Below are 6,209 nucleotides of genomic sequence, written 5' to 3' on the forward strand. Positions count from 1 at the left end.
TTTTGTTTATTTGCATCTAGTCACGGACGCGGCGTACAATAGATCAACTGCCAAAAGCAACGCCGCGGATATTACCGTGAGACATTTAATTTTCTACGTGAAAGGATAAGGCGAGCTGAATTTCCCGGAGCATCCTGCAAGCGGCTGCTCCTCAAATTGTGTTACGGCGCGCCTTAAATAGGAACCGCCATAGAGGTAGGCAGGATGGCATCCCTACATAGTGGATGATCCATTTAATTTGACATGTAATTAAATGAGAAAAATTTAACCGTCTAACCTTTAACTAAGACTATCTCTTATATTGCCTACATTTATAAGACACCTAATATACATGTTTGTTTATTATTTTTTTCAATAATTGTTACATTTCAAATGACAACTATTTATATTTGCTCAAAGATAGTACGAAGTTTGAATGTCTATGAGCAGCGGCCACTTCGCCATTTCGGCGAATTCATGTGGTCGCTTGCTCGTTTGCCATCTTGTAATATAAAAAAAAAAAACGTAATTATCATTAATTTCAATCATAATATTTACTACTCCTAATTCACTACGAAGTCGTAGTACGAAATGTAGCATAAACTATGTCTAACTGCTTTAACTAGATTTTATTAATGGATTCGAAATTAGTGATGTTGCAATAAAACATACAATTATTGCCTTTTTCCTTTGTAAGTAAATTTAACCAAGCCGACAATAGCTCTAGTATTAAGTATAAAAACTCTCACGACAAAAAGAATTAACTCCAGATATTAAAGTGAAACCTTGCAGCTTTATGAGCAGTACAAAAGTGTGTTTAGTATTTTGTAAAAGATATCTCGTTGCATCCGTAAAAGTGTAGGTACTAGAGCGTTCTTTATAAAATATTTACATTATATTGTAGTCGTGAAGCGCATCTTGCAACAAGATAATCCGGTGCAAGTGAGCGCCGTTCCGAGCCCGCTCCGAACCGTGTCCGGATGCCGCCCTCCAGGAATAAGCCCGCTTCGCTTCCGCATTTAAATTGCGTACACCTTCTCACTTAATCCAGCTACAAACGTATTTTAGTACGGTAAGATCTCACGCTCTCGAATGTTGTTTTGAGTGATACACATGTCTGGGATCTTAATATAACAATCCTAACTTCGCTTCGGCAGCAAATGGCAAAAACTATTCAAACAATAAAACCTGTACTCGATTTTTCATTTTTTTCTGAATAATAATGTAAAAACATCAACAACAAAGGCAGGTAGCGCGAACAAATTTAGATTTATAAAACGACAGTCAAGTTTGAATTCAATGAATGTTCCCGTGTCGCAATATAGAGCACAGCCTGTGCATTATTTTCATTTTATTTCAAGATATGTCGACGTTGAAAATGAACAGGCTGGCAGTTGTAATTTAACAGTAGTTTTATTCCGCCGGCTGTTCTGTTGATGCGTTAAATTTAAATAAACTTTTATTTTAAATGAAAATGAAGCGAAGTGAGACAATTGACTTGCTATACTATGCCACAGGTTCTTTTTTCAATTACAGCCAAAACTTCTAATTTCGGCTTTTACTTACTTTTTATTATTTTTAATGAAACATTAATTTAACAATTTATTTAATGTGTAAAATTTAAATTAAGGAGTTGATTCAGGAATAAAGAAAGTACAAAACTTGACTGCTAAGTAGCAGACTTTGAACAAAAAATGACCACCTTTTATAACGAGAGCTTAAGCGAAGTGACATAATTAACTCAGCTTGCGTAACACAAGTAGTAGACAGTTAGTAGAGAGGTAATATGACAACGGAGGGTGCTTCGGGATACGTGTTTTATGCACCTTATTTCACTTGTTTTATATGCTATTGTTAAAGTGAATATAAGTTTGTTTAATAGAATATTTAATTGAAATATACATAGGCACGTATGTTCTGAGGTTTATATTAATTAACAGAACTGTTTTCTCTGTTTAGTGAAGCTTTCAATTACTTTTATTACATTATTTACGTTAATTCACAATTACATTTACGTTTATTATCTAACAAGTAAATATATAATGTAGAAAGTCTCGTATGTTGTAAGAATTATAAGGTATAATTTCGTCTAAAAGCGGCCCACGGCCGACAAAAGAACGGAAATAACGTTCTAAGAGTTTTGTGAGTGAATCAAAAGGTATTCAAATCTTAAGATAAAAAAAGGTCAAAGCCCACTTGCATGAGAGCTTTCGTACAACCGGAACCGTTGAACGTATCAAAAACTAAAAAAATAAAAACATTTTGAAAATAAAATACTTTTTACTTTTTATTTTTTATTGAAATACGCTGTCAAGTTTTAAAATATAGAGAGTTTGTTAAACAATAAGTGAAAATACACATTCCGTATTTCATTATTACCGATGATTATATAGGTATATTATGATTTATTACCCGTGAAATAACTTTTAAAAATATCTCATTTATCACCTCAAAATTTTAAGTAATTCCCATTGCCTCGGTTTATTTGTAAATATTTTAGTAATGCTAATTATCCGATTCCATGGTAAATGAATATTCATTTTACTACAAAACTGACGGCCATTGGAAACAAACACGTATTAGCATTGCATTTTAAACAAAAAACAAATTACAAAAGTATTTGTTAATACGTCATCAGGGCATTGGTATATGAATGTCTCCGTTTCGGTGATTAGAGATATATATAAAAGAGCAGGTGGTTCTAGAGTTTCATCAGTGACGAAAAAATGGCTCGTCTGACTTTGTTACTTATTGTTCTTCTCTCTATTGCTTTTGTGATTGTGAGCGGAGGTAATGATACGAACTCCTCTACAACTCCAGCAACGCCGAAGATGCCAAATGCTAAGCCACCTTCAGTGCCTGGGGCAACGGTTAGTAACAATTTTATTATAGTAACTTTATTTATTTATTTTCCCATTAGATCGATTAAGATTAAAACTACGGTCAAAATGGTGGCCTTTTATGATTTGGCTTTTTGTTTGTCTAACTTACAATTATGATTTCTAACTGGAAATATAATAAAAATGAACAGACGAATACAAAATTTTGCCTTTCAGTTTTCGTGCAGTTATAATTATTGTTATTGATATGTTTAATGAATAATTTAAGGCCAAAAAAATATAGAAAGATATATTTCATAGAAATAAGTTTTCTTTATGTTTCCAGACTGTAACCAAATTAATAGAAGCAGCTGAAGAAATACCGAAAGCAATAGTAAACACTTGTGTTGACGTGAGTATAAACATAAGTCATCATCATCAACCTGCCCTTATCCCTATGGAGGGTCGGCACAGTATGTACTACTCCTCCATACATCTCTATCAGCCGTCATATCTGAATTTACCCCCTTCTTACGCATATCCTCTTTCACACAATCCATCCATACTTTCTTTGGTCTTCCTCTACCTTTATAGCCATCCACATTCAATCTCATTACTTTTTTGTTTATATAAACATAAGTATATGTAATTTTTTGTACCAATTTATTTGATTTTTCCTATTGAAAAAAAAGGCAAATAAACAAATGATATCGGTTATATTTTGTATAAATAAAAGCTTGATGTTACGATTGATCACTTTATTTTAAACAGTTTTACCTCAAGTAACATGTTGAAATTTTGTTTGTAATATTTTTTCTCTTTCAGACCTTTGAAGCGTTCGGAAGTTTATTTGGTAATCCATTTGGTTAAAAGAAGATCCGTTATAAATGATTTCATTATGTGAAAAAGTAATTAAACTTAATTTATGAAGTTTTTGTGTTTTATTTTAAAGTTAGCAGCAAACCATTATTTTTAAAAATGATTAGATTAGCAATAAAATTCTTTAATCACTCAGATAAAATAGTCCAAAAAATCATATGGACAAGACAAACTCAAACACGAAGATAAATGTGGAAGAAATCTTATACATTAGATGTACACTAGATAACGAAAAACCAATTTTTAAGATACAATTATTATTTTTATAGCATTTATAAATTTAATTGGGATCGTTTTTTCAAAAAGAATTGATTGAAAAAGGACAGTATAAATAAACAGTGTTCGTAACTTTTTCAAAGTAGAATAGGTTTTCTTTCTTTGCACATTTGTCGACGTTTCTTCGTCTACAAATAAATGTGCTACTGCTACTTTACAGATCACTCACTGACATCAGTCGTAGAATCCTAAATCTGAAAATTTCTAGCAAAGTCTTAAGTCTAGAAACTAGCTCCGTGACGAAACAAATCCAACAACTGTATGTATCTATATCCGTGCTATTATCATATAAATAACGAAAAAACAATAGCTGCGTAACGACAAATAGAACGTATAGCAGAAATAATACTTGTGCGGTTCCTCAGATGTTGCAGATGTCCATGAGCGTCGTTGGCCAACTACTTTTATAAAAAAATCTTAAATGTATTCCAAATTCAAATATCGAATAATACTGTGTCAAAACTACAAGCAAGCGTATGTACAAATACTTTTTTGTTCAACAAAACGATCCAACCTTGTAAGTAATACCCATGAAGGAGCCTGTAGCACGTAAACAATTAAATGGGTTAAGTCAGTTTAAAAGAGCAATCGTCTCGTACCATCTACACAGTGTTAGAAATGTCGAGCGTGCGGAAATCGGTAATGCTGCTAGTTTTAGCGCTTTATTTTAGTGTAGTTGTACGTGGTGAGAACGTTAGTACTACAGCACCGGCGCCACATCCCTTATCCTCAATTGATGTTAGACCTTCAGGTGTAAGTAAAAACCAAGATAACTAACGTTTTTATAATAAGATAACCAAAGCTAATAACAGTTATATCAATATTTCGCCTAAAAACATCACTTCATATAACATGTTACTTTACAGGCTATTGCAAGTTTTCTTAAAATGCTCGTTGACATACCGTTGGCCCTAGTGGAAGCATTTAGAGATGTAAGTTTGTCCTAATTTTATAAATTACTGATTTAATGGACACATTAAAAAATTTATTAAACTTGGATCGTTTTCAATTTCAGGGAGCTGAAGGCATTGAAAAAATTGTACTCGGCTCGCTTAGAACATTTTTTTAATCAGCACAAACAAAACCAGTAAAGGACAAGAATAATGGTTAATAGACTTGATTTTCACTGTTAACTTGTAAAAGTCTTGTAAATCCAAAATTATTGTGAACGTCTACCGTACCTACTTTGTAATCCAGAAAATGCATTTAAAATTTTATTTATAATGTTGAAATGTAAAACTTCTGAAAACTGTAGTTTAAAATATAATTTGCTTTATTAATATTTTATCAAATGTAAAAATTGGTACATTATTTTTTGTAAAATGCTTATTCTATAGCATATCAAAATGTTGTAGATAATATTTTACGCCATCTACAATTTTAACGTAACGACTTTTTATTTCACTGCCACCTTAACAGAAATATTACTAAAGCTTTCTTTTGCTATTGCGAGCTTAAACTACGCCATCTATTGTTGTATTAACAAACGTAATTCATGCTGCAAAGTAACAGTCATGTTAGAAAGCGTCCTAAGCCTACTTTCTGTTAAAGAAGCTTGTAAAAATACTCTACTCAGTATCCTACATTCGATGATGTTTGTAAAAAAATGATAGAGTTATGTAAATACCAAATCAAACGGAAATCGGGTTAGGAATATAAGTAAATAATGTAAAATATATAAGATGTGTAATATCACATTTATTTATTACATTTACTGAGTTTGCACATTGCGTTTACATATATACTAATTTTACAACAAAAATATATTATGTATTTATCAAAACAATAACAATATAGAATATTTTGATAAGACAAGCACAATAAGTGTACATTAAATACAATAATTATTTAAATATCTGAATAAGTTTGGTAACAGATAATAAAAGCTAATTTATAGAAGTGTTCTTTTAAAATTAACTTATATTATAATTACGAGTAGAAATCTTTTATAATCTGTAACATTTATGTGTTTAAGAAAAATCTGTCTAATACAATAAAAATAAATCTTAAACTTGAATATCAAGTTCGTATTACAGATATTTTGACAAATAATTCAATGTTATAAAACTAACTAAAACATAAAAAATATTGATTTACATTTTTAAATGTAAAAATAATCATTTCATCGACATAAATCAATTTAGTAAAAAATATTTCGTACTCATTTGGTATTGATGTTTATTTTCCATATTCCTCAAAATTACTTAAATCTTAATAATATAACATATATAAAATTAATATAGGGGTGGGTCATTT

General features: G+C 30.8%; 2 long non-coding RNA genes across 2 annotated transcripts; both read left to right on the top strand.

Annotated features, from left to right (window-relative positions):
• Window positions 1-2,707: 2,707 nt before the first annotated feature.
• Window positions 2,708-3,698, top strand: LOC123721042. The gene is made up of 3 exons (XR_006756130.1): window positions 2,708-2,849; window positions 3,145-3,210; window positions 3,624-3,698. It is a non-coding gene; the product is annotated as an uncharacterized LOC123721042 (long non-coding RNA).
• A 930-nt stretch (window positions 3,699-4,628) lies between these two features.
• Window positions 4,629-5,118, top strand: LOC123720991. Its single transcript, XR_006756123.1, has 3 exons — window positions 4,629-4,706; window positions 4,820-4,885; window positions 4,969-5,118. It is a non-coding gene; the product is annotated as an uncharacterized LOC123720991 (long non-coding RNA).
• The last annotated feature ends 1,091 nt before the right edge of the window (window positions 5,119-6,209 follow it).

Source organism: Papilio machaon, chromosome 5 (assembly GCF_912999745.1).
Source record: "Papilio machaon chromosome 5, ilPapMach1.1, whole genome shotgun sequence".
Classification (NCBI taxonomy): domain Eukaryota; kingdom Metazoa; phylum Arthropoda; class Insecta; order Lepidoptera; family Papilionidae; genus Papilio; species Papilio machaon.